This window comes from Myotis myotis, unplaced genomic scaffold (assembly GCF_014108235.1).
Source record: "Myotis myotis isolate mMyoMyo1 unplaced genomic scaffold, mMyoMyo1.p scaffold_m19_p_9, whole genome shotgun sequence".
NCBI classification, from domain to species: Eukaryota; Metazoa; Chordata; class Mammalia; order Chiroptera; family Vespertilionidae; genus Myotis; species Myotis myotis.
The window spans coordinates 37,454,693-37,464,002 of record NW_023416401.1 but is presented as its reverse complement, the minus strand read 5'-3'; the positions used below and the strand labels follow the sequence as shown (position 1 = coordinate 37,464,002).

General features: G+C 34.6%; 1 non-coding gene across 1 annotated transcript; it reads right to left on the bottom strand.

Moving 5' to 3' along the window:
* Window positions 1-970: 970 nt before the first annotated feature.
* On the bottom strand, window positions 971-1,096 carry LOC118663889. The gene has a single exon (XR_004970190.1). It is a non-coding gene; the product is annotated as a small nucleolar RNA SNORA25 (small nucleolar RNA).
* Window positions 1,097-9,310: the final 8,214 nt, after the last annotated feature.

Sequence of the window (9,310 nt, the reverse complement as noted above, 5' to 3'; positions counted from 1 at the left end):
TAGTAGAAATTACTTTGAGATGGATGTCCATCAGTCGGACATCCTTAGCACTGCCGTGGAGGCAGGAGAGGCTCCCGCCACTGCCACTGCGCTCGCCAACCATGAGCCCAGCTTCTGGCTGAGCAGCACTACCCCTGTGGGAGCACACTGACCACCAGGGGACAGCTCCTGTGTTGAGCATCTGCCCCCTGGTGGTCAGTGTGCATCAGAGCGACTGGTCGTTCTGCTGTTTGGTCAATTTGCCTATTAGCCTTTTATTATATAGGATTTATCAACATCTTATTTCAGGACAAGGTTATGGTTTTTTATTTTGGATGAAGCTGAAGTCCCCAAAGCCACTTGGCTTGAGTCAGGGGCACACACCTTGTTTTTCTATTAGAATCTATTATTTTCCTGTTTTACTTTGTTTTGAGTTATGTTGCACTTGGCCCATATGTTGTTTCCTCTGCCCTCTCGGGGTCGTCCCATCCCAGATCACCAGACGGCAGCTGCTTTGGTCTCCTGCAGGCATCTATTCCTGGCCTGTGCCCAAACTAGTGCCACAGCAACCCAATTCCATGTAGGAAACTGGCTGTTTCCCAGAACTTTGTTGTTGTTTTGGTGCCCTTAAATGTCTGGACTTTGTACCTCTGTAGATCCCTGTTTCAATAAAAAATACACTGGAGAATTTACATTGTATATCCTGAAATGCCAAGGTAATAAAAGTAAGGACACCTGGGGAAAGGTATCTTTTTCCCCACTTATATATTCATTCCAGATTTAAGACTATCAACCTAAAATATCCACTAAAATGAAACCTGTGCATCCATTCAAATATATGTAGAAATTTACAGTTTTCTTGAGATATTTTCTTGGAAAGCCGTCTTCTTATAAAACTCTATCCATTTATCTATTCCAAATCTTGATAAAAAATCTGGATTTACAATGTTGCACTCAATATTGGAAAAGTAATCTTTTTTTTTTGTTTTTATCTTTCATCTCCTCAGGAAAACATAGGACTATTAAGTGTCTATTACATCCTATGGATAACTTCAATCTTAGGCCACAGTGTTAAGAGTCCTGGTTTTGGTCCTATAAGCTCTCTTTGAAATGACCTATGGGAAAGTACTCTTATGTGATCATATTCCAGATGTTCTGCTACTCTAAGAACATCTGTCTCAGTTTACTGCCAGCCTATTTAGAGCCATAGCAGCATTATTACCTAGATCTTGATCATCTCTCTCACCATTAACATATTGTTTAATCTACTATTTAAAATATATAGATAAGGCTCTGAGCATGTCTGGAGTGACAGCACAGAAGAAAAGTCAAAATACCAATGCTAATTTTAAATTATTTTATTGGTCAGTCTACTAAATGTCATATTGCTTGATTATCACACTGTCCTGTAAGAGCAACTGGATTTGAAAAAGCTCCAAACATGCAATAGGAATTTCTCATCATTATCTTGGAGGGAAAACAAAATACTCTTTATTCAAGAGAGAATGAGTAAAGAAAAAGTGGAGTTTTTTTTTTTTTTTTTTGGGGGGGGGGGTGGGTTTGGTTTTTTTTTTGCCAATTTAAAATCTCCATGTGCCCTAGAAGTTAAGGGGTATATCTTCTTAATATGAATCTTATTAATGGAAGCATAGTATTTTGGAACAATGGAGATAATTCATCCTGATGATATTAAACAAAGCTTTTTTTGTGCTTTTTAGAGTATAAAGACCTCAACAAACTTAAGGGATACTCATAGACCCTGAACGGGAATGGTAAAAGTTATGTAGAATTCAATAAATTTTATTTCACAGATTGGAAACTGAATAGAAATTGTCACTGCCAAAAACAAGTTTTTCTTCAAGAAAGATAGCAGTGCATCAATTCATGCTTATACTTTGTACATCTGTGGGCAAGAACAAGTTTGTTGTTCATACCAATAATATGTTTCCACAACAAGCTCTCTTCACCTTTGTAATGTCTATACCTCTAAGGCCATTACTTAACCACAGTTAATTATTCAGAATGTTCTGTTTTTAGCCATGTCTGTATTACTACCTACAACATTATTTTTAATCATTCAAGGAACTTTTAAACTATATAACACTATTTACTTCTATTTACCATTCCTGTGAAAATTTAGTCAACTATCATTAAAATTAGTTTCCTTTCCTTAAGATCCATGGAAGCCTTGGAGTGAATAATACTTTGAAAGAAAAGAAAAAATTCATTTGTTAAGCCTTTACTTATTATGTTATTCTTAATGAAGACCTTGGCATAATTTTATCACTAGTAGTAAAGATTGTTCTCCACCATACATCATGAATAAAGTAATTTCCTTTAAAGTATTCATTGCAGAGTAATTTCACATACAAATCTATACACACAAAACATACAGAAAGCACATAGCGAAAGATATATATTAGTAGCAAAAGGACATCTTAAAGGTACACGTCTATCCCATTGCTAGCAGCTTCAACATCAATACCTATTCCACCTATATGTCTTGCAATTTTCACCCTTTTCACATCATATGATTTGTTGTGGATATGTGAGAGTGAAAAAAATTAATCATGAACTTTTCCAATATTTTATTTAAAAGAGAAATAAAATATCATTGGAAAAATATTTCCTGACATAGAGTCCAAATTTTCCTAAACTATTGCGTTCAAGTTATATTGTCTGCTAGGATGTGAAGTTTATCACCTGAAACTCCTTTTTACCAAGCAACTGGGTAAAGTCAAGTCTTTGGCTACAACTAAGTTATTTGTTCTTAAAAAGCTTTCAATACAATCTGTGACAAAAATGGCCAATAGGCTAATTTCTGTGTTTATAAAGTAAGTCAACTACTTTGATTTCTAATTAGTTCTCCAAAATACCAACTATGTCAAAAAATAGGAAAATCAGGCAAATAGAAGTTGAACTCAACATATGAACTGTCAATGAATCAAGGTCTTTAAATCTTAAGACTAGAAAGGATCATATAATGTGATATTCCAATGTGGGTCTGTGAAGCACTAAGGATTCTGGAGAAATGTCTTTATGGATGTCTTTGTCATGTGCAGTATAAGTGGAAGATTTCAACCAGATTCAGGAACTCAGCTCTAACCTATTCTACGTATTAGGTTTCAGAGCATTATTTTTTTAAAAGGGATTTTGCAGCTATTTCACTTTGGGGTCTATATCCTGCATCAATTTAGACTGGTCAGTGCTTAAGGCAAAAGGCAGAAGCCAAAGGTTTTGTTTTTGTTCTTCAACCCATGGGTCTTAAAATGTATGGTTCAGAGGTCTTTTCAAGAAAGTACCATACTTTAGAGAAAACTATTGATTAGCATATCTAAGATTGACTGACTTCCCCCTATGCCCAGAAGCATATTCAAGCCTAATTTGATTTTCAAGGCATGTTCTCTATGTAACATTGATTTCCATAAAGTATGTGTATTTAATATCTCCCCCACGGGGGCAAAATTTTGTTTTGGGGGCAAAAAATAAGCTTTAAAGAGGTTTGTGGCCCTGAAAAGGGTCACAGTACATGAACAGATAGATACACAGTAGATCTGTGGTTTTTAAAATTTCATGGTAGTAGAGACAAAATAGAAAAAAAAAAGAGTAAAAAGCCTCCTTGGTTGGGGGTGAGGAGGAAAATAAAAAGAGGTTGGAATACATTTACATAAAGAAACTGCATTTAATAATTCCCTTTTAGCCCATTTGGATTTTATTGTTTAATATCACTCTTCCCTTTTATTAATATTTATTGAATTGTTAAGGACACAATGGTGACCTAAAGGAATATAATCTCTGCCTTCCTAGCACTTACATTCTAGTGCTTGTTGCCTGGCTTTGTCTAAGTTTGGTTTATTTAATTATATTATCCCTCTAATATTTTCATTCATGTATTTTAATTGGATTTATTGGGTGATGTTGGTTAATAAAATTATATAGGTTTCAGGAGCACAATTCTGTAATACATCAGCTGTACATTGTATTGTGTGTTCTCTACCCCATTTAATGTTTAATATCAGTAATTATAACTTTTCTTATCCTCTTTATCTTTTCCACTTATTTTATTGTTTTTATTATTTTATATGCCTTTTTCTCATAAGAACAAATGAAACTAATAGATTATTATCACTGTTCTTCAGCAAGGTAGATCAAGGTCACTGTTTAAACTAGAAAAAATAAGTATCATATGCATATCACCTACTTAAATTACCTTTCATTTAAGAATTCTACTGGCTCAGTTTTTTGAGACAAAGTCCATATAAACATATTTCAAAATAACTTTTTATGTAAAGTAACCAAATGGAAGATATCCTTATGAATTGCTGTAAAACACCATAAAATATCACTGCTCTACTTTATAGAAATCTTAGTATTTAATGGTTACAATCTTTGGACATAAGTTGGTGGATATAATATTTCAACATTACACTGCTGGCTCTATGTACATGTAAGATCAAGTGTCAATTGGTGACAATCTGATAGATTTCAGATTACAGATTACTTTATTTAGATTTATATGAAAACACTTGATTCTTAATATGTAATTTAATGGAGCTACTATTGAAGTTAGAGTATGGACAAAGACATATTAATTGTAGATTAGATAAATGTTGGTGATGTCAGTCCTAAAGGCAGTTTTGTAATTCATCATATGTCTTGTTCTCTCTTTGAGAAAACTCTAAATTAGTGCTGATAAAAGCCATAAAGCATCCTTCCAAACCTCAGCTATTATCTCAGCAACCCTATATTCTAGGTCCTATAGATTCTGACCTTCACTTCAGTTCATTTGCCTCTAATTGAGTCTCTGTAACTTTAATTGTATTTAAGAAGGTTATTTTAAGAAGTCAGAAAAAACACAGCATACTCTACATGCACAGAATTGTCATTTGAATAGGAAAACTCTTCTCTCATAAAAAATTTAGATATATATGGAGCAGTTTACTCTTTCTGTTGGCTAAATAATGACTAGATGTGATCCCCCTTCTCTTTATAACTGATAGAACAGGGACCTAAACTATATCACTGCTATCGATTTTCTGTTGGACAAGGTTAATAGTGTGTTTGTTCTTTTGTGCTTTCAGTTTCTGCATGATGTTTATTTGTATGCTTTTAATAGTGCTATTTTTGTTCATGAAAAATCATTTAATAAATAAGGTGATCATTATTTACATCAATGATCAGGTTTCTCTAGTAATGAGGCTATACGGTAATATAGAAGAGTTCTTTTTCTCAGAAAAGATGTATCTTATTCTTTTTAACTTTGATTTGAAACATTAATCTCTTCTCAATTCTTTAAAGATAATTCCAAATTAATTATCAGGCTGCACCGAGTAAAAATAACGCAAATCCTCAAAAGAGAGAAAATGGATAAACTCATATATCATGAACTCATCACCTGAAGCCATATATATATATATATATATATATATATATATATATATATATATATATATATATATTTAAAATAGCCTCCTAAAGGTCAGAGTTGGTATAATTCATGAGTTAATATATCATTTTTTCTCTGTAAGTTTGAAATATAGAAATACAGCCAGTTTCTGAGAGAATTTATTATCACCTGACAAAATAACTTATGGGTCAATGATAAGGAAAACATTAATTAAAGTTCCCAGATGTACTCTCTCTAATCATCTTTGCTGAACCTCTTTGATTACAAATATATAGTACTGACTGATAATGGATGAGTCATCCTTAGAACCTAAGATCTTCCAGTGTGGGGGGCCACTTTTGGCATCCCACATTGAAAGTGTTCTTTGATATAATGATTTACTTTGTATTTACGAAGAAACATTTTTATCATTATTTAGAGCCCAAATACAATAATACACATAGTCCAAACTTTTAGCTTAATGAAAATTTAATCAAACTACAGTTTTAAAATGATGCCTACTGCAAACAAGATCACAATATGAAAATGGAAGCATATACCAGTAGCATGAGGTACGGCATCATCTAGAGCAATGATGGCGAACCTATGACACGCGTGTCAGAGGTGACACATGAACTTATTTTTTTGGTTGATTTTTCTTTGTTAAATGTCATTTAAATATATAAAATAAAATATAAACCTTTTTTTACTATGGTTACAAATATCAAAAAATTTCTATATGTGACACGGCACCAGAGTTAAGTTAGGGTTTTTCAAAATGCTGACATGCCGAGCTCAAAAGGTTCGCCATCACTGATGTAGAGCACAGTACATGGAAATACACATGTCTAAAACAAAGCCTTGGTTCGTTGTGGTGACAGATGCTGCCTGTGCAACAAAATGGTTGCCTGATATGGATTAGAAAGTTGTTCTTTCCTGAACAAAAGCACTACCCAGGCAGTCTGTCATCCCGTTAGCAGGCATTTATCTTCACCCCATCAGTCTTGTCCAGTCTTGTCTCTGTAGCTGTTGGCTGCTGCTGCAGCTGCTGCACACGAAGTCTGGCCCAGCCTAGTTTGAGTGAGAAGAGATGCAACTATTCTAAGCTCAGTGAAGGATAGTGGTGTCAGAATAAACAAGTCATCTTTTCTGCCAAAGAACAGTTTAGACAGCCGCCATGTTGGCCGCATGACTTGTAGCTCCCCTAGGGCTGCCATCTTGAAACAGCAAAAGCCCACCCCTCCCTTTGAATTAGCTAGTCGGGAAAGACTATGAGCCTGAGCTCCAATCAAGAGTGAGGGACAGGTCATGTGGTCAGAGATTATAAAGCCAAGCAGACCTCCTGCTCGGTGTGCACGTGCTTCCAGACCATGTGCTGTGAACCTTTCTACACAGAAGTAAAAACATTTGGCTTGCTGCCTGGCTCCAAGTATGTTTTGTGTTCTACCAGGACCCCTGAATTTGGGGGATCGCCTTATTTCTTACAATGTGAACAATCCACCCCCACCCCACTCCCAGTGCACAAAAGTGAGGGTCTGGAGAGCTTTATTTCAGGGAATGTATCCACTCCTAGAGTTAGTTCCCCTGACTACTGCTGAGGGTCTAACTTTCCTTATAGGCAAGCTCATCTAAGAAACAATCACCTATGGTACTAATTTTTCCTTCATTGACTTTGTAAGTCACAGTAAGATAATATATAAGTTGACAATACAAGCAAGATAACAGTGATAGAAAATAAAAAGACCCAATGTTGTCCTTGGGCCAATAAAGCACTGAAGACATTTTTCTAAATTTTTCCTAACTGCCTTTCATTTTTCCTTATACAGTCTGAATTAATATATCCAGTTTCTCAAGAACATTACCAAGTTTCTTTAAACTCATTTTCTTAGGTCCTCCCTTCTGGTCCTCTCTCCTCCTACTCAACCTGACCCGATGGCTCATGGGGCCTACCGCCCAGCTGTCATCATGGGAATGTGCCTGTTACTCTCCGGAGTGAGATCAACACTTTCCTAGCTGCCATATGGTGTTCCTTCTTGATTTGCTCCTCATTTTTCTCTAGTCCTTCTTTAAGTAACTTCCTAGGTAAGACTTGGAAAGTACAGTAGGTAAACTTTCTGAACCTTTGACTATCTGAAAATGTTTTCTTATTAAACAATTGGTTAAAAAATTGACTGGGTATAGAATTTTAGGTTAAAATAACTTTCCTTCAAATTTTTGAAACTGTGACACTCTCATCCTTCAGTACAGTGCCCCTCAGTTGAGAAGTCAGATGCAGTTTCAATTCTTGTATTCTCTTTCTCTGGAATTGTGTAGGGTACCTTCTTTGCTCTTAGTATACTAAAATTCCAAATTTCAATCTCACCCTCTTGACTTAAGAACCACAACTGAAATGAAAAATCCACTTCAAACAATCTTAAAGACCTCTAATCCCTCCAAAATTGTGTTAGAATGAGTTAGTTTCTGTCTAACACAATCGTACCATCACAGAAACTTATCATAGCACCTTGGCACTAAAGAAACTGAATAAATTGCTGGATTGCATTTTCAAAATTATATGTCATGAGTAAAGCTATTGTTTACCCAACTACCGTGCTTTATACCTTGTTTCCTAAAACAAATATCAAACGCTCACTAAGCACTCACTCTATATTATAAAGTATTGCAATGTTTCATGAGTATTAGTATGTGTAATTTATGAAGGAGTGGTGATAAAGATACTGGTATTACCTTCAGTTTAAAGACAAGAAGATTGAGGCACAGAGGGTTAAACTATTCATGAAGAACCCAGAACTGTTAAATAGCTGATTAAGGTTTCAGGATTTGCATTCAGGAAATCTTGCTCAAGAAACCATAAGCATTAAGCTATATTGCCTCAAAAGTTAAACAAATGAGACTCCTTAAACATTACCTTACTGTGTATATCTAATAAGCATTTGAATGATAAAAACCCTTCATGGAAATGTGATATTACTTATATCCCCATCTCACTCAAGGTATTTATTCCTAAATTGTCTTAGTTCTCATCTATTTAGCATTCAATACATTTGGAGTCTTCAATAAGTGTCAAGTTGATGCTATGCTGCTGACACTGCTATAAACCTTGAATTATAATGAGGTCTTCAGAAGAAAACTAATCACTTATTTCATTAGTTAACTCAAAACATGTTTTCCTCTATTTTACAGATAGATCAAATCATAATATTCAAGACACTAAAATTTCCAAAAATTTGAGATGTTAGGTGTACTTTTCAACCATAATAGTGTATTGATTAACATTTGATAATGAGACTTCACCTTTTCACTGAACTTTTGTTTAAAATAATAAAAAACAAACTTAACAGGTAATACTTGAAGTAAGACTTTTTTCTATTTTCATGTCTTCTTTTCACAGAGTCATTGAATGCAGTTGCACCTTTCATTTTTTTTCTCTTCTCCATCCAAGACCCAATCCCTTTCCTTCAAAAACTATCCTGGTGCCTTTCGCCCATGTGACCTAAGTACCAGCTCTTCCTGTGGCACCTAGTAGATGAGACCTGACACACATCTCCATCTTCGCTGAAACTCGGTTTCCTTATTTATGAAGGAATGGTAATAATTCTTCCCTGGCAGATTTGTTGTGAGAATTATAAACAACACATATGAAGGATTTGACTCAGAATAAGAATTCAATAAACAGTCCTACTTCTTAGTAGTGTTTAAAAAAAATAATGCATTGTGTCTTTAAATGCAAATGGCCTAATGGGAAATTTTACTATAAAGTAATGCTTCCCAAATTTGAAAAAAAAAAATAAAAATTGAGATGATTCCTAGAGTAAATGCTCTCTATTCCAAGCCATGAAAATGAGTTTAATTTCTCAAGAATATTTGTTAAAGTTAAGGGAATACTACAAAAATTTTAAAGATTTCTTCCCAGATGCAGATCTCTAATTATTATTGCTGAACAAA